This window comes from Hemitrygon akajei, chromosome 30 (assembly GCF_048418815.1).
Source record: "Hemitrygon akajei chromosome 30, sHemAka1.3, whole genome shotgun sequence".
NCBI lineage: Eukaryota > Metazoa > Chordata > Chondrichthyes > Myliobatiformes > Dasyatidae > Hemitrygon > Hemitrygon akajei.
In genome coordinates, this window is record NC_133153.1 from 43,345,672 (window position 1) to 43,366,232 (window position 20,561).

General features: G+C 50.5%; 1 protein-coding gene across 4 annotated transcripts in view; it reads right to left on the reverse strand.

The window, feature by feature from the left end:
• Window positions 1-20,561, reverse strand: part of LOC140718700 (AP-3 complex subunit sigma-2) — a 108,115-nt gene that overhangs the window by 26,274 nt on the left and 61,280 nt on the right. The window lies entirely within an intron of this gene.

A 20,561-nucleotide genomic window follows, 5' to 3' on the forward strand; every position in this document is an offset into this window, starting at 1 on the left:
TTGTCAGAGAGTGGGCAGTCAGTACAATTCCTCTCCGTGCTGTAAGGACAGCAGCTCCAACAACTGGCTCCTGAGCTGAGCTGAGGGGGGGGGGGGGCCGAGTGGAAGGTATCCAGGTTTGCAGACGGCTCATGGGGGGAGGCTGTTTAATCGACATCACAATCACACTTAATATCACCTACATATGTCACAAAATTTGTTGTTTTGTGGCAGCAGGACATAATCATAAAAAACTTCTATATAACAACAGGGTAAAATATATACAAGTTCCTGGGTGTCAAGATCTCTGGGGATCTAACTGATTCCAAGATTGCAGCTAGAAAGAAGGCAAGACAGTGGCTATATTTCATTAGGAGTTTGAAGAGATTTGGTTTGTCAACTAAAACACCTGAAAATTTCTACAGGTGTACTATTGAGAGCATTCTGACAGGCTGCACCACCGTCTGGTATAGGGGGAGGGCTAGAGTTGTAAAATTAGTCAGCTCCATCATGGGTACTCGTCTCCTCAAAAAAACAGGAGGTGGTACAGGAGCCTGAAGGCACACACTCAATGATTCAAGAACAGCTTCTTTCCCTCTCCCATCAAATTCCTAAATGGCCATTGAACCCATGAACACCACCTCACTACTTTTTATTTCTGTTTCTGCACTACCTATTTAATGTACATATACATACCGACTGGAATTCATGTTCTTAAAAATATTTATCATGCATGGAGATGAGAAAATCTGGAAATCCAATCAACACACACAAATTCTGGAGGAGCTCAGCAGGCCAGGCAGCATCTATGCAAAAGAGTAAACAGTCGACATTTCGGGCCGAGACCCTTCTCTGGCCCTGCCAAAGGATTTCGGCCCGAAACGCCGACTGTACTCTTTTCCACTGATACTGTCTGGCCTGCTGAGTTCCTGCAGAATTTGTGTGGGTTGTTTTGTAATGTGTTGTAATGTACTGCTTCCGCAAAGCTAACAAATTTCATAACACACGCAAGTGATATTGAACCTGGCTCTGAATCTGAAAAGATTAAATTAAGTAAATAGTGCAAAAAAGAAGCAAACAAATACTGAGGTGGTGTTCATGGGTTCAGAAACCTGATGGCGGAGGGGAGAGGCTGCCCCGAAACGTTCATCAGGGGCGGTGCGATGAGGACTCTTGGTCGAGCGGTGAAACTCTGGCAGTGGGATTTTGAGAGTGAGGTGGTGGAGCTCAGCTGGAGGAATCCGGAAGAGAGACCGTGAAAGACTGAAGTACAGAGCAAGCCATGGGGTCCTGAGGAAGCACGACAGGCTAGTAGTGGAGGTGCTTCCACCTGTGAAGAAGGATGGTGAGGAGATAAGGGGGCATCATTTACAATGGAGGTGCGTGGGGTTTCAGTGCAGAGTTTCCCAGCCGAGAGGGCGGACACAGCAGAGAGATCTGATGGGGAACTTAGGCCTATGGGCAGCAAAGGGCTGTGGTAAATCAGTCAGAATCAGACTGAATACTGGGGCAGGCTTGAGAGGCCAAAAGGCCTTCTCCTGTCAGTATTTCTCTTCCATTCCTTTGGGTTCATCAGATACATGGAGAGGGGGAGCTAGCGACATGGGCAACAGCTTGCTCTGCATGTTGTACTGCCCCAGCTCAACCGTGACCAACGGAAACCTCCGATGAAACCAGAGAATAAGGAAATAAATATGTAGAAATGTCGTTATCTTCATCTCCTGCAACTTACAATAACAACACTGCAATAACTGGGGGAGGGACACTTTGGGAAATTCAGCAGAGAACATTAACTTTGTTTACAGCAACCTTAGGGGACAATACGTTGCACTCCAGTCCCTGTCCATCAAAACAATATCAGCAACCCTGTTTGTCACAGGTACATCCAAACACACAGTGAAAAGGCTCGTATCGGTCACCGACCAGCAAACTCCGAGGCTGAGCAGGGGGAAGCTCACAGGTATCGCCACACTTCCTATACCGACAGAGTATGTTCACACTCACTGACACTAACCTGTACAGAGCATGTTCACACTCACTGACCCTAACCCGTACCAACAGAGCATGTTCACACTCACTAACACTAACCCGTACCGACAGAGCACGTTCACAGTCACTGACACTAACCCGTACCGACAGAGCACGTTCACACTCACTGACACTAACCCGTACCGACAGAGCACGTTCACACTCACTGACCCTAACCCGTACCGACAGAGCACGTTCACACTCACTGACCCTAACCCGTACCGACAGAGCACGTTCACACTCACTGACCCTAACCCGTACCGACAGAGCACGTTCACACTCACTGACCCTAACCCGTACCGACAGAGCACGTTCACACTCACTGACCCTAACCCGTACCGACAGAGCACGTTCACACTCACTGACACTAACCCGTACCGACAGAGCACGTTCACACTCACTGACCCTAACCCGTACCGACAGAGCACGTTCACACTCACTGACACTAACCCGTACCGACAGAGCACGTTCACACTCACTGACCCTAACCCGTACCGACAGAGCACGTTCACACTCACTGACACTAACCCGTACCGACAGAGCACGTTCACACTCACTGACCCTAACCCGTACCGACAGAGCACGTTCACACTCACTGACACTAACCCGTACCGACAGAGCACGTTCACATTCACTGACACTAACCCGTACCGACAGAGCACGTTCACACTCACTGACACTAACCCGTACCGACAGCATGTTCACATTCACTGACACTAACCCGTACCGACAGAGCACGTTCACACTCACTGACACTAACCCGTACCGACAGAGCATGTTCACACTCACTGACACTAACCCGTACCGACAGAGCACGTTCACACTCACTGACAGTAACCCGTACCGACAGAACATGTTCACTCACTGACACTAACCCGTACCGACAGCATGTTCACACTCACTGACACTAACCCGTACCGACAGAGCATGTTCACACTCACTGACCCTAACCCGTACCGACAGAGCACGTTCACACTCACTGACCCTAACCCGTACCGACAGCATGTTCACACTCACTGACACTAACCCGTACCGACAGAGCATGTTCACACTCACTGACCCTAACCCGTACCGACAGAGCATGTTCACACTCACTGACCCTAACCCGTACCGACAGAGCACGTTCACAGTCACTGACACTAACCCGTACCGACAGAGCATGTTCACACTCACTGACCCTAACCCCTACCGACAGAGCATGTTCACACTCACTGACCCTAACCCGTACCGACAGAGCACGTTCACAGTCACTGACCCTAACCCGTACTGACAGAGCACGTTCACACTCACTGACCCTAACCCGTACCGACAGAGCACGTTCACACTCACTGACCCTAACCCGTACCGACAGCATGTTCACACTCACTGACACTAACCCGTACCGACAGAGCATGTTCACACTCACTGACCCTAACCCGTACCGACAGAGCATGTTCACACTCACTGACACTAACCCGTACCGACAGAGCACGTTCACAGTCACTGACACTAACCCCTACCGACAGAGCACGTTCACACTCACTGACCCTAACCCGTACCGACAGAGCACGTTCACACTCACTGACACTAACCCGTACCGACAGAGCACGTTCACACTCACTGACCCTAACCCGTACCGACAGCATGTTCACACTCACTGACCCTAACCCGTACCGACAGAGCATGTTCACACTCACTGACCCTAACCCGTACCGACAGAGCATGTTCACACTCACTGACACTAACCCGTACCGACAGAGCACGTTCACAGTCACTGACACTAACCCGTACTGACAGAGCATGTTCACACTCACTGACCCTAACCCGTACCGACAGAGCACGTTCACACTCACTGACCCTAACCCGTACCGACAGCATGTTCACACTCACTGACACTAACCCGTACCGACAGAGCACGTTCACATTCACTGACACTAACCCGTACCGACAGAGCACGTTCACACTCACTGACACTACCCCCTACCGACAGAGCACGTTCACACTCACTGACACTAACCCCTACCGACAGAGCATGTTCACACTCACTGACCCTAACCCGTACCGACAGAGCACGTTCACAGTCACTGACACTAACCCGTACCGACAGAGCATGTTCACACTCACTGACCCTAACCCGTACCGACAGAGCACGTTCACACTCACTGACCCTAACCCGTACCGACAGCATGTTCACACTCACTGACACTAACCCGTACCGACAGAGCACGTTCACATTCACTGATACTAACCCGTACCGACAGAGCATGTTCACACTCACTGACACTAACCCGTACCGACAGAGCACGTTCACAGTCACTGACCCTAACCCGTACCGACAGAGCATGTTCACACTCACTGACCCTAACCCGTACCGACAGAGCACGTTCACAGTCACTGACCCTAACCCGTACCGACAGAGCATGTTCACACTCACTGACACTAACCCGTACCGACAGAGCATGTTCACACTCACTGACACTAACCCGTACCGACAGAGCACGTTCACACTCACTGACAGTAACCCGTACCGACAGAGCATGTTCACAGTCACTGACACTAACCCGTACCGACAGAGCATGTTCACACTCACTGACACTAACCCACATGACACTGAAATGTGGGAGGAAAGCAGACCGCAGCAGTCACGGGAAGAAGGTACAAACTCCTTACAGAGAGCAGCAGTAAGTGACAGCTAATCTGCGGTATAACGTGCTACACTAATCTCTAGGCTACTGGGCCAATCTGGATCTGGTGTAAGAGTTCGGTCTCAAAATTGGCAGTTTTCAAAATGTCAGGAGTCTAATGTCGACGACAAGCTGTATCAGCGCTTGCCCTTCCCTTGGACTACATCAGTGACGTGGAGAGGGGGAACCCGCTGCAGGGCCAACAGCCGGTTCTTCAAATCTTCCCGCCCAGGCTTGTGCCCTGGAGTGAACACAGTCCTCCAGAGGTGCAAACCCATGGTCCCCTGGGGTTCACAGCTGCCTTCCTCTAGTAATACCGAGTTACAGGATAACTACAGTGATTGGTGGGCGAGGACAAGGAAAGAGGGTGGATTTCCTTCATCAAAATGGAATAAACAAATGAGGCCATATCACAAAGTGGAGAGGGAGACACAGGTACACAGGTGAGAGACACAGGTACACAGGGGAGAGAGACAGGTACACGGGGGTGGGAGACACAGGTACACGGGGGGAGAGAGACACAGGTACACGGGGGAGAGAGACACAGGTACACGGGGGGTGGAGACACAGGTACACGGGGTGGAGAAACAGGTACACGGGGTGGAGAAACAGGTACACGGGGGGAGAGACAGGTACACGGGGGGGGAGACAGGTACACGGGGGGGGAGAGACACAGGTACACGGGGGGGAGAGAGACATAGGTACACAGGGAGAGACACAGGTACACGGGGGAGAGACACAGGTACACGGGGGAGAGAGAGACAAAGGTACACAGGGAGAGACACAGGTACACGGGGGGAGACACAGGTACACTGGGGGGGAGACACAGGTACACAGAGAGAGAGACAGGTACACGGGAGGCAGAGACACAGGTACACGGGGGTGAGAGACACAGGTACACGGGGGGAGAGACACAGGTACACGGGGGAGGGAGAGACAGGTACACGGGGGTGAGAGACACAGGTACACGGGGGGAGAGACACAGGTACACGGGGGAGGGAGAGACACAGGTACACGGGGGGCAGAGACACAGGTACACGGGGGTGAGAGACACAGGTACACGGGGGGAGAGACACAGGTACACGGGGGAGGGAGAGACACAGATACACGGGGGTGAGAGACACAGGTACACGGGGGGGGAGAGACACAGGTACACGGGGGAGAGAGAGACAGGTACACGGGGAGAGACACAGGTACACGGGGGGGAGACACAGGTACACGGGGGGAGAGACACAGGTACACGGGGGTGAGAGACACAGGTACACGGGGGGAGAGAGAGACAGGTACACGGGGGTGAGAGACACAGGTACACGGGGGGAGAGACACAGGTACACGGGGGAGGGAGAGACACAGGTACACGGGGGTGAGAGACACAGGTACACGGGGGTGAGAGACACAGGTACACGGGGGGAGAGAGAGACAGGTACACGGGGGTGAGAGACACAGGTACACGGGGGGAGAGACACAGGTACACTGGGGGGGAGAGACAGGTACACGGGGGTGAGAGACACAGGTACACGGGGGAGAGAGAGACAGGTACACGGGGAGAGACACAGGTACACGGGGGGGAGAGACACAGGTACACGGGGGGGGAGAGACACAGGTACACGGGGGGGAGAGACACAGGTACACGGGGGAGAGAGACACAGGTACACGGGGGAGAGAGAGAGACAGGTACACGGGGGAGAGAGACACAGGTACACGGGGAGAGAGAGACAGGTACACGGGGAGAGACACAGGTACACGGGGGGGGAGAGACACAGGTACACGGGGGGGGAGAGACACAGGTACACGGGGGGAGAGAGACACAGGTACACGGGGGGGAGAGACACAGGTACACGGGGAGAGACACAGGTACACGGGGGGAGAGAGACACAGGTACACGGGGGGAGAGAAACACAGATACACGGGGGGAGACACAGGTACACAGGGGGGAGAGACACAGGTACACGGGGGGAGAGTGACACAGGTACACGGGGAGAGACACAGGTACACGGGGAGAGACACAGGTACACGGGGGGGGAGAGACACAGGTACACGGGGGGGAGAGACACAGGTACACGGGGGAGAGAGAGAGACAGGTACACGGGGGAGAGAGACACAGGTACACGGGGGAGAGAGAGACAGGTACACGGGGAGAGACACAGGTACACGGGGGGGGAGAGACACAGGTACACGGGGTGGGAGAGACACAGGTACACGGGGGGAGAGAGACACAGGTACACGGGGGGGAGAGACACAGGTACACGGGGAGAGACACAGGTACACGGGGGGAGAGAGACACAGGTACACGGGGGGAGAGAAACACAGATACACGGGGGGAGACACAGGTACACAGGGGGGAGAGACACAGGTACACGGGGGGAGAGTGACACAGGTACACGGGGAGAGACACAGGTACACGGGGGGAGAGAGACACAGGTACACGGGGGAGAGACACAGGTACACGGGGGGAGAGACACAGGTACACGGGGGAGACACAGGTACACGGGGGTGAGAGACACAGGTACACGGGGGGAGAGACACAGGTACACGGGGGGAGAGAGAGAGACAGGTACACGGGGGTGAGAGACACAGGTACACGGGGGGAGAGAGAGAGAGACAGGTACACGGGGGAGAGAGACACAGGTACACGGGGGAGAGAGACACAGGTACACGGGGGGAGAGAGACACAGGTACACGGGGGGAGAGAGACACAGGTACACGGGGGTGAGAGACACAGGTACACGGGGGGAGAGAGACACAGGTACACGGGGGAGAGAGAGACAGGTACACGGGGAGAGACACAGGTACACGGGGGGAGAGAGACACAGGTACACGGGGGGAGAGAGACACAGGTACACGGGGGGAGAGACACAGGTACACGGGGGGAGAGAGAGAGACAGGTACACGGGGGAGAGAGAGAGACAGGTACACGGGGGTGAGAGACACAGGTACACGGGGGGGAGAGACACAGGTACACGGGGGGGAGAGACACAGGTACACGGGGGGAGAGACACAGGTACACGGGGGGAGAGAGAGACAGGTACACAGGGGTGAGAGACACAGGTACACGGGGGGAGACACAGGTACACGGGGGAGAGACACAGGTACACGGGGGAGAGACACAGGTACACGGGGGGAGAGACGCAGGTACACGGGGGGAGAGAGAGACAGGTACACGGGGGGAGAGACACAGGTACACGGGGGGAGACACAGGTACACAGGGGGGAGAGACACAGGTACACGGGGGGAGAGTGACACAGGTACAAGGGGGGAGACACAGGTATACGGGGGGAGAGAGACACAGGTACACGGGGGGAGACACAGGTATACGGGGGGAGAGAGACACAGGTACACGGGGGGAGAGAAACACAGATACACGGGGGGAGACACAGGTACACAGGGGGGAGAGACACAGGTACACGGGGGGAGAGTGACACAGGTACACGGGGGAGAGACACAGGTACACGGGGGGAGAGTGACACAGGTACACGGGGATGACACAGGTACACGGGGGTGAGAGACACAGGTACACGGGGTGAGAGACACAGGTACACGGGGGGAGAGAGAGAGACAGGTACACGGGGGTGAGAGACACAGGTACACGGGGGAGAGAGAGACAGGTACACGGGGAGAGACACAGGTACACGGGGGTGAGAGACACAGGTACACGGGGGGGGAGACACAGGTACACGGGGGGAGAGAGAGACACAGGTACACGGGGGTGAGAGACACAGGTACACGGGGAGAGTGACACAGGTACACGGGGGGGAGAGACACAGGTACACGGGGGTGAGAGACACAGGTACACGGGGAGAGACACAGGTACACGGGGGGAGAGAGACACAGGTACACGGGGGGAGAGAGACACAGGTACACGGGGGGAGAGACACAGGTACACGGGGGGAGAGAGACAGGTACACGGGGGGAGAGAGACACAGGTACACGGGGGGAGAGAGACACAGGTACACGGGGGGAGAGAGACACAGGTACACGGGGGGAGAGACACAGGTACACGGGGGGAGAGAGACACAGGTACACGGGGGAGAGAGAGACAGGTACACGGGGGGAGAGACACAGGTACACGGGGGGAGAGACACAGGTACACGGGGGGAGAGAGACACAGGTACACGGGGGGAGAGAGACACAGGTACACGGGGGAGAGAGACACAGGTACACGGGGGGAGAGACACAGGTACACGGGGGGAGAGAGACACAGGTACACGGGGAGAGTGACACAGGTACACGGGGGAGAGAGACACAGGTACACGGGGGAGAGAGACACAGGTACACGGGGGGAGAGAGACACAGGTACACGGGGGAGAGAGAGACAGGTACACGGGGGGAGAGACACAGGTACACGGGGGGAGAGACACAGGTACACGGGGGGAGAGAGACACAGGTACACGGGGGGAGAGAGACACAGGTACACGGGGGAGAGAGACACAGGTACACGGGGGGAGAGACACAGGTACACGGGGGGAGAGACACAGGTACACGGGGGGAGAGTGACACAGGTACACGGGGGAGAGTGACACAGGTACACGGGGGGAGAGACACAGGTACACGGGGGAGAGTGACACAGGTACACGGGGGAGAGAGACACAGGTACACGGGGGAGAGTGACACAGGTACACGGGGGGGTGAGTGACACAGGTACACGGGGGGAGTGACACAGGTACACGGGGGTAGTGACACAGGTACACGGGGGGAGAGTGACACAGGTACACGGGGGGAGAGACACAGGTACACGGGGGGAGAGACACAGGTACACGGGGGGAGAGAGACACAGGTACACGGGGGGAGAGACACAGGTACACGGGGGGGAGAGTGACACAGGTGCACGGGGGGAGAGTGACACAGGTACACGGGGGAGAGAGACACAGGTACACGGGGGGAGAGACACAGGTACACGGGGGGAGAGACAGGTACACAGGGGGGAGAGACACAGGTACACGGGGGTGAGAGACACAGGTACACGGGGGTGAGAGACACAGGTACACGGGGGGAGAGTGACACAGGTACACGGGGGGGAGAGACACAGGTATACGGGTACACAGGGTGTGGAAATTGGGTTTGGTACATGTGCCTCGCTGATTTGATGCAAATATCACCTTTCATTGCTTGTTACAACATACATGTGGCAAGTAAAACTAATCTTCAAAGTAAATTTATACAACCCTGAGATTTGTTTTCATGGTAAATATAAGAAACTACAGAAACAATGAGAATCCACCAAATTCTATTTGATTTGACACGTGTATAAGCATCCAAAGAAATGAGTGAACAGTTGATGTTTCAGGCCGAAACTCTTCTACGGGACTGGAAAGGAAGGGGGAAGATGCCAGAATAAGATGCTGGGGTTGAGGGAAGGAGGACAGGCTGGAAGGTGATAGATGAAGCCGGGTGGGTGGGAAAGGTCAAGGGCTGGAGAAGGAGTCAGATAGGAAAGGAGAGTGGAGCTTGGGAGAAAGGGAATGAGGAAGGGACCCAGGGGAGGTGATCGGCAGCTGAGAAGACGCAAGAGGCCTGAGTGGGGAATGGAAGAAGAGAGAAAGGGGAGGGAAGTTTTTCTTTACTGGCAGGAGAAATCGACATTCCTGCCATCAGTCTAGTCTGCCCAGACTGAATATTGGCTATTGCTCCTCTGCTGGCAAGGTGTATCACCTGCTTAGCATCCCCCACCCGCCCCCACCGATCAGGGTCACGTGAAGCCTTGGGAGCAGGTCGTATGAGCAGCCAGTGCAGATCACAAGTCCTGGTTATGCGACCACTGACATCAGGCAGACAAACTCTGACAAATATTGATAATGGCTGGGCCACCCGTCTTGTAAAGACTCTACCCAGAAGGAGACAATGGCAAACCACTTATGTAGAAACATTTGCCAAGATCCATCGTGGTCATGAAAGGACCATGATCACCCACTTCACAGGACACGGCACATAATGATGACAGAGTTCAAGAGTTGGGATGCTGTGTTACCGTGGGAACCAGAAGGGAATGAAGCTTCATCATCCAGATATAGGAAGGGCGCCTTTACTCTGCAGAAAGATGTTACTGGGACTGGAGGCCTGGAGACTGGACAGGCTATGACTGTTCTCCCTGGAGCTAAGCAGGCCGAAAGAGACCTTACCAAGGTATGACAAATTGTGTTATTGCATTTCCCGTCTACTACACCAACATAGTGATGTGAAGAAAGATCTATATGGATGGCAAGCAAAGTGAAGTTTTGACAGTACCTCAGTACATGTGACAATACTAAACCAATTACATTAGACTATCAGACATAGGAGCAGAATGAGGATGTTCAGCCCATCGAGTCTGTTCTGCCATTCCATCATGGCTGACTTATTATCCATCTCAACCCCATTCTCCTGCCTTCTGCCTGTAACCTTCGACACTCCAATCAAGAATCAACCTCCACTTTAAATATAGCCAATGACTTGGCCAACACAGCTATCTGTAGCAATGAATTCCACAGATTCTACTCCCCCCCACCCCAGCTAAAACAACTCACCGTCTTCTCCATTTCAAAGGGACATTCCTCTCTGTTGAGGTTGTGCCCCCCCGGTCCCAGACTCCCCCACTGTTAGACACATCCACTCTGTGTAGGCCTTTCTACATTTGATAGGTTTCAATGAGATCCTCCCTCATTTTTCCAAACTCCATTAAATACTCCTCATTCATTAACCTTTTAATTCCCAGTATCATTCTCATGAACTTCCTCCATTGCCAGCACATCGTTTCTTAGGTAAGGGACCCAAAACTGTTCACAATACTCCAAGTGCAGCCTGGCCAGTGCCTTATAAAACCTTACTATTATACCATTACTTTTATATTCTAGTCCTCTCAAAATGAATGCTAATATTGCATTTGCTTTCCTCACCACTAACTCAACGTGCAAATTAACCCTTAGGAAATCCTGCACAAGGACTCCCAAGTCCCTTTGCACCTCCAATTTTTGAATTTTCTCCCTGTTTACAAAATCGCTTACACCTTTATTCCTTCTATCAAAGTGCATTACCACGCTCTGCCCTACATTATATTCAATCTGCCACTTCTTTGACCATTCCCACAATCTAAGTCCTTCCGCAGGCTCCCTGTTTCCTCAACAACACCTGCACCTATCTTTGAATTGTCCACAAAGCCATCAACTCCATCATCCAAATCATTGACATATAACGTAAAAAGAATCGGTCTCAACATTGACCCCTGTGGAACAGCACTAATCACCAGCAGCCAATCAGAAAAGACTTCCTTTATTGCCACTTTTTGCCTCCTGCCGATCAGCCAATCTTCTATCCCGCAAACACGAGGAAATGTGCAGATGCTGGAAATTCAAACAACACACAAAATGCTGGTGGAACACAACAGGCCAGGCAGCACCTATAGGGAGAAGCACTGTCGATTTTTCGGGCCGCGACCCTTCGTCAGGACTAATCTTCTATTCACGCTAGAATCTTTAATACCATGAGCTCTCAACTCATTTAGCAGCTTCATATGTGACACTGTGTCACAGGCCTTCTGAAAATCCTGGCAGAAAACAGCCACTGGCTGGGTGTCTCCACCCAGAAGGGAATGTCTTGGAGCACATTTCACAATCTCACGAAAATAATGTTTCCTTGTGTGGGAATATCTTATTCACAGAGCCATGGCTCTTGATATGAAGTGTATAAAGATTTGAACTCAAGGCCAGAGATTCATTAAACAGTAAAAGGGAAAGATTACTATGCAAAACCTTATCAAATCATGAGAGAAAGGGCATGATAAGACTGTATTAGATTGTACGAGATCAGCAGATTTGTCTGATATTCAGAGCTATAAAAATATAAACTTTACAATATCACTAAAGATAAAGTGCAAAATAAAACAACATTTGCAGATGGGAGTTTTAGCTGTAACACATCCAGACTCACAAGACCATATGGCATAGGAGCAGAATGAGGCCATTTGGCCCATCGAGTCTGCTCCACTATTCCATCACAACTGATTTATTATGCCTCACAACCAATTTCTTCAGCCTTCTCGCCGTAACCTCACGGCCTGACTAATCATAAACCTATCAACCTCTGCTTTATATATTCTCAATGACTCGGCCTCCACAGCTGCCTGTGGCAAAGAATTCCACAGATTCACCATCCTCTGGCTAAAGAAATTCCACCTCATCTCTGTTCTAAAAGGATACCCTTTTATTCTGATGCTGTGCCCTACAGTCCTAGACACCCTGACAATAGGAAACATTCTCTCCACAACCACTCTATCTTGACTTTTCAATATTTGATAGGTTTCTTTGAGATCGCCTTCATACTTCTACAAATGTCAGCACAACTTTTCTTACAGAAGGGACCCTAAACTGCTCATAATATTCCAGGTGTGGCCTGACAAATGCCTTATGGGGCTTTATAAGGTTTCTCCTTCATCCAAACCCTGGTCAGAGCTGTCTCCAACCTCTCTGAACCCTATTATTAATTCAGTAGATATTCAGGATAGCAAAAAGAAAACAGGAAGCAACGTGCAGGTAAGGTACAGGAAAGGAAATGAAAGCCATTAGCAAGAGGGGAACTGGGCAGAGACCGTGTGAGATCCGTGTGTGGAGACACGGCAAATCAGAGAGCAGGATCCGTGTGTGGAGACAGGGAATTCAGAGAGCAGGATCCGTGTGTGGAGACAGGGAATTCAGAGAGCAGGATCCGTGTGTGGAGACAGGGAATTCAGAGAGCAGGATCCGTGTGTGGAGACAGAGAAATCAGAGAGCAGGATCCGTGTGTGGAGACAGGGAATTCAGAGAGCAGGATCCGTGTGTGGAGATAGGAAATTCAGAGAGCAGGATCTGTGTGAGATCCGTGTGTGGAGACAGGGAATTCAGAGAGTAGGATCCGTGTGTGGAGATAGGAAATTCAGAGAGCAGGATCCGTGTGAGATCCGTGTGTGGAGACAGGGAATTCAGAGAGCAGGATCTGTCTGTGGAGACAGGGAAATCAGAGAGCAGGATCCGTGTGTGGAGACAGGGAAATCAGAGATCAGGATCCGTGTGTGGAGACAGGGAATTCAGAGAGCAGGATCCGTGTGTGGAGACAGAGAAATCAGAGAGCAGGATCCGTGTGTGGAGACAGAGAAATCAGAGAGCAGGATCCGTGTGTGGAGACAGGGAAATCAGAGAGCAGGATCCGTGTGTGGAGACAGGGAAATCAGAGAGCAGGATCCGTGTGTGGAGACAGGGAAATCAGAGAGCAGGATCCGTGTGTGGAGACAGGGAATTCAGAGAGCAGGATCCGTGTGTGGAGACAGGGAAATCAGAGAGCAGGATCCGTGTGAGATCTGTGTGTGGAGACAGGGAATTCAGATAGTAGGATCCGTGTGTGGAGACAGGGAAAACAGACAGCAGGATCCATGTGTGGAGACAGGTAAATCAGAGAGCAGGATCCGTGTGTGGAGACAGGGAAATCAGAGAGCAGGATCCGTGTGTGGAGACAGGGAAATCAGAGAGCAGGATCCATGTGAGATCCGTGTGTGGAGACAGGGAATTCAGAGAGCAGGATCCGTGTGTGGAGACAGGGTAATCAAAGAGCAGGATCCGTGTGTGGAGACAGGGAATTCAGAGAGCAAGATCCGTGTGTGGAGACAGGGAAATCAGAGAGCAGGATCTGTGTGTGGAGACAGGGAATTCAGAGAGCAGGATCCGTGTGTGGAGACAGGGAAATCAGAGAGCAGGATCCGTGTGTGGAGACAGGGAAATCAGAGAGCAGGATCCGTGTGTGGAGACAGGGAAGTCAGAGAGCAGGATCCGTGTGTGGAGACAGGGAAATCAGAGAGCAGGATTCGTGTGAGATCCGTGTGTGGAGACAGGGAAATCAGAGCTGTGTAACACAGTCGGCTATCAATTAGCAAGATACTTTAAGTGCCAGCTGTCGGGGTAATACCAAAGACCTTCATAGAAACATAGAATACCTCCAGCACAATACAGGCCCTTTGGCCCATAGAGCTGTGCCAAACATGTCATAGAAATTACCTGTTACCCATAGCCCTCTATTTTTCTAAGCTCCATGTACTTGTCTAGCAGTCTCTTAAAAGACCCTATCGTATCTGCCTCCACCACTGTTGCTGGCAGCCCATTGCAAGCACTCACCACTTTCTGCGTAAAAAACATACCTCTGACATCTCCTCTGTACCTACTCCCAAGCAACTTAAAACTATCATGTTAGCCTCAGCCCTGTGAAAACGCCTCTGACCATCCACACAATCAATGCCTCTAATCATCTCATACACCCCTATCAGGTCACTGCTGATCCTCCGTCGCTCCAAGGAGAAAAGGCCAAGTTCACTCATCCTATTCTCATAAGGCATGCTCCCCAATCCAGGCAGCATCCTTGGAAATCTCCTCTGCACCCTTTCTATGGTTTCCACATCCTTCCTGTAGTGAGGCGACCAGAACTGAGCACAGTACTCCAAGTGGGGTCTGACCAGGGTCCTATATAGCTGCAACATTACCTCTCGGCTCTTAAATTCAATTCCACAATTGATGAAGGCCAATACACCATCTGCCTTCTTAACCACAGAGTCAACCTGCGCAGCTGCTTTGAGTGTCCTATGGACTCAGACCCCAATATCCCTCTGATCCTCCACACTGCCAAGAGTTTTAGCATTAATACTATATTCTGCCATCATATTTGTCCTACCAAAATGATCCACCTCACACTTATCTGAGTTGAACTCCATCTGCCACTTCTCAGCATAGTTTTGCATCCTATTGATATCTCGCTGTAACCTCTGACAGCCCTCCACACTGTCCACAACACCCCGAACCTTTCCGTCATCAGCAAATTTACTAACCCATCCCTCCATTTCCTCATCCAGGTCATTTATAAAAATCATGAAGAGTAAGGGTCCCAGAACAGATCCCCGAGGCACACCACTGGTCACCGACCTCCATGCAGAATATGACCCATCTACAACCACTCTTTGCATCGTGTGGGCAAGCCAGTTCTGGATTGACAAAGCAATGTCCCCTTGGCTCCCAGCCTCCTTACTTTCTCAATAACCCTTGCATGGGGTACCTTCTCAAATGCCTTGCTGAAATCCATATACACTACCTCTATTGCTCTTCCTTCATCAATGTGTTTAGTCACATCCTCAAAAAATACTATCAGGCTCATAAGGCATGACCTGCCTTTGACAAAGCCATGCTGACTATTCCTAATCATATTAAACCTCTCCAAATGTTCATAAATCCTGCCTCTCAGGATCTTCTCCATCAACTTACTAACCACTGAAGTAAGACTCACTAGTCTATAATTTCCTGAGCTATCTCTACTCCCCTTCTTGAATAAAGGAACAACATATGCAACCCTCCAATCCTCCGGAACTTCTCCTGTCCCCAATTCTGATGCCAGAGGCTCAGCAATCTCCTCCCTCGCCTCCCACAGTAGCCTGGGGTACATCTCATCCGGTCCATAGAGTTATCCAACTTGATGCTTTCCAAAAGCTCCTGCACATCCTCTTTCTTAATATCTATATGCTCAATCTATTCAGTCCGCTGTAAATCATCCCTACAATTGCCAAGATCCTTTTCTGTAGTGAATACTGAAGCAAAGTACTCATTAAGTACCTCTGCTATCTTCTCCAGTTGCATACACACTTTTCCACTGTCACACTTGATTGGTCCTATTGTCTCACAACTTATCTTCTTGCTCTTCACATATTTGTAGAATGCCTTGGGGATTTCCTTAATCTTGTCCGCCAAAGCCTTCTCATGGCCCTTTCTGGCTCTCCTAATTTCATTCTTAAGCTCCTTCCTGCTAGCCTTATAATCTTCTAGCTCTCTGTCATTAACTAGTTTTTTGGACCTTTCATGAGCTCTTCTTTTCTTCTTGACTAGATTTACAACAGCCTTTGTACACCAGGGTTCCTGTCCCCTACCATCCTTTCCCTGTCTCATTGGAACGTATCTACGCAGAACTCCACACAAATATCCCCTGGACATTTGCCACATTTCTTCTGTATATTTCCCTGAGAATATCTGTTCCCAATTTAGGCTTCCAAGTTCCTACCTGATAGCCTCATATGAAGCTATCAAGCAGGAACTTCATAATTAGGCAAAACTCCAGGCTGGGAATAGAATATAGAATAGTACAGCACATTACAGGCCCTTCGGCCCACAATGTTGTGCAAAATCCCTGGGGTGGAGGGATACGAGTCGAATATGGGTGCCTGATTTCTCAGGATTACTCCCATGCCATGCGACAGTGAGGATGGGTATAGAATGAGGTGGCAGATAAATCCGTGGCTGAAGAATTGGAACAGCGAGCATGGATTCAGATTTCTGGATAATTAGGACCTCTTCTGGGGTAGGTGTGACCTGTACAAAAGGGACGGGTTGCACTGAATTTGAGGGGAAGCAATATTCTTGCAGGTAGATTTACTGGAGCTGTTGGCAGTGGTTTAATATGGCAGTGGGGTGGAAACCAGGATGATGGAGCTGAGGATGAGCCAGCAAGTTTACAAGCAGATGATGGGTGTAACATGAATGTGAGGAAGGACAAGCCAATGACTGGGTACAAATGTAAACAGAGCAAAGAGCATAATTGTACCACAGAAGCAAAATTCAAAAGGGCAAAGAATACAGGACTGAAGGTGCTGTATTTAAATGTGCGTAGCATTTGGAATAAGGTGGACAAACTCGTGGCGCAATTCTAACAGGGGACTTCAATATGCAAGGGGATTGGGAAAATCAGGTTGGTGTCGGATCATAAGAGAGGGAATTTAATGAATGCCTACAAGATGGCATTTTAGAGAATCTTATACTTGAGCCTACTAGGGGAAAGTACATCTTAGATTGGGTGTTGTGTAATAACCCAGAGCTTATTGGGGAGCTTAATGTAAAGGAACCCTTCGAAGACAGTGATTATAATATGATTGAATTCATACTGCAATTTGAGAGGGAGAAGCACAAGTCACATGTATCAGTATCACCATGGAATAAAGGGAATTACAGAGGCATTTGAGGGGAGCTTGCCCGGGTGGCTTGGAGGAGGATACTGGTGTGAGGTTTTATGATTTGGAAGCTTTTAAAATCCAACAAAAAACAACTAAAAAAGCTATAAGAAGGGAAAAGATGAAATATGAGGGCAAACTAGCCAATAGTATAAAGCAGTATGCCAGAGGTTTTTTGTTATATAAAGAGTAAAAGGGAGGTGAGAGTTGATATTGATACTGGAAAATGATGCTGGTGAGGTAGTAATGGGAGACAAAGAAATGGCAGAGGAATTTAATAAGTACTTTGCATCTGTCTTCAAATGTGGAAGAGACTGGCCATGTGCCAGAGGTCTGTGAGTGTCAGGGAGCAGGAGTGAGTGCCATTGCTATTACAAAGGAAAAAGTGCCAGGCAAACTGAAAGGTCTTAAGGTGGATAAATCAGCTGGACAGATGGACTACATCTCAGAGTCCTGTGAGAGGTTGCTAAAGAGATAATGGATGCATTGGTCATGATTTTTCAAGACTCACTTGATTCTGGCATGGTCCCAGAGGATAGTGTCACTCATCTCTTTAAGGAGGGAGGGAGGCAAACAAAAAGAATTTATAGTCAAGATCCTTTTCCATAGTACTTGAAGACTAATGATAAAATCAGTCAATGTCAGCATGGTTTCTGAACACAGAAATCTTGCCTGACAAATCTGTTAGAGTTCTTCAAGGAAGTAACAAGCAGGGTGGACAAAGGTGAGGCAGTGAATGTCATTTAGTTGGATTTTTAAGAAGGCGTTTGATAAGGTGCCACATGAGGCTGCTTAACAAGATAAAATCCTATGGCATTACAGGAAAGATACTGGTGTAGATAGAGGAATAGCTGACAGGCAGGAGGCAGCCAGTGGGAATAAAAAGGGTTTTTTCTTGTTGGCTGCAGTGAATAGTGTATTCCTCAGGGTCAGTATCGGGACCGCTACTTTTCACATTGTTTGTTAATGATTTAGATAATGGAATTGATGGCTTTGTGACAAAGTTTATGGATGATATGAAGATAGGTGGAGGGGCAGGTAGTGCTGAGGAAGCAATGCGATTGCAGCAGGACTTAGACAAACTGGAAGAATGGGCAAAGAAGTGGCAGATAGAATGCAGCGTTGGGAAGTATATGATCATACACTTTGGTAAAAGGAACAATAGTGCAGGCCATTGTCTAAATGGGGAGAAGGTTCAAACATCAGAGGTGCAGAGGGACCTGGGAGTCCTCGAGCAAGGCTCCCAGAAATTTAATTTACATGTTGAATCTGCGGTAAAGAAGGCAAATGCAATGATGGCTTTTATTTTCAGGGGAATGGAATATAAAAGCAAGCAGATAATGCTGAGCCTTTATAAGACACTAGTCAGGCAGCACTTAAGAGTACTGTCAACAGTTTTGAGCTCCTTATCTCAGAAAGGATGTGTTATCATTGGAGAGAGTCCAGGGGAGGTTCATGAGGATGATACTGGGAATGAAGGGGTTAAAATGAGGAACATTTGGCGGCTTTGAGCCATTACTCACTGGAATTTAGAAGAACGCATGGGGATTTCATTGAAAACTACCAAATGTTGAAAGGACTAGATAGGGTCGATGTGGAGAGGGTGTTTCCTGTTGTGAGGGTATCCAGAACTAGAGGGCATAGCCTCAACATTGAGGGCTGACATTTTAGAAAAGACGTAGGGGGAAATTCTTTTAGCCAGAGAATAGTAAATCTGTGGAATGCTCTGCCACAGACTGCGCTGGAGGCCAGTCGTAGGTATATTTCAAGCAGAAGTTGATCATTTCCTGATCAGTCAGGGCATCAAAGGATATGGCGAGAAGGCAGGTGTATGGGGTTGAGTGATGAGCAGACTCGATGGGCTGAGTGGCCTAATTCTGCTCCTATGCCTTATGGCTTTCTGGATTGGGTGCAGTTATGCAATAGCCAGTATGAAGAAACTATGCTAAGAGGCTTCTTCGCCTGCTGAATAAACCCTGTGACTACACTGCTGAAATCCTGATCATAATTGTACTTCTGACCCACTGGTGACAGATCTCACACACAGCAAGCCTCGGCTGGAAGGTTCATCCCTCTCTGTGACTGTTCAGACATCCCTCTCTCTCTCTCTCTCTCTCTGTGACTGTTCAGACATCCCTCTCTCTCTCTCTGTGACTGTTCAGACATCCCTCTCTCTCTCTCTCTCTGTGACTGTTCAGACATCCCTCTCCCTCTCTCTCTCTCTGTGGCTGTTCAGATCTCTCTCTCTCTCTCTCTCTCTGTGGCTGTTCAGACATCTCTCTCTCTCTGTGACTGTTCAGACATCCCTCTCTCTCTCTCTCTCTCTCTCTCTCTCTGTGACGGTTCAGACATCTCCCTCTCTCTCTCTCTCTCTCTCTCTGTGTGACGGTTCAGACATCCCTCTCTCTCTCTCTCTCTCTCTCTCTCTCTCCCTCTCTCTGTGACTGTTCAGACATCCCTCTCTCTCTCTCTCTCTCTCTCTCTGTGACTATTCAGACATCTCTCTCCATCTCTCTGTGACTGTTCAGACATCTCTCTCCATCTCTCTGTGACGGTTCAGACATCCTTCTCTCTCTCTCTCTCTCTCTGTGACTATTCAGACATCTCTCTCCATCTCTCTGTGACTGTTCAGACATCTCTCTCCATCTCTCTGTGACGGTTCAGACATCCCTCTCTCTCTCTCTCTCTCCCTCTCTCTGTGACTGTTCAGACATCTCTCTCTCTCTCTCTGTGACTGTTCAGACATCCCTCTCTCTCTCTCTCTCTGTGACGGTTCAGACATCTCCCTCTGTGTGTGTGTGTGTGTGTGACGGTTCAGACATCCCTCTCTCTCTCTCTCTGTGACTGTTCAGACATCTCTCTATCTCTCTCTCTGTGTGACGGTTCAGACATCCCTCTCTCCCTCTCTCTGTGACGGT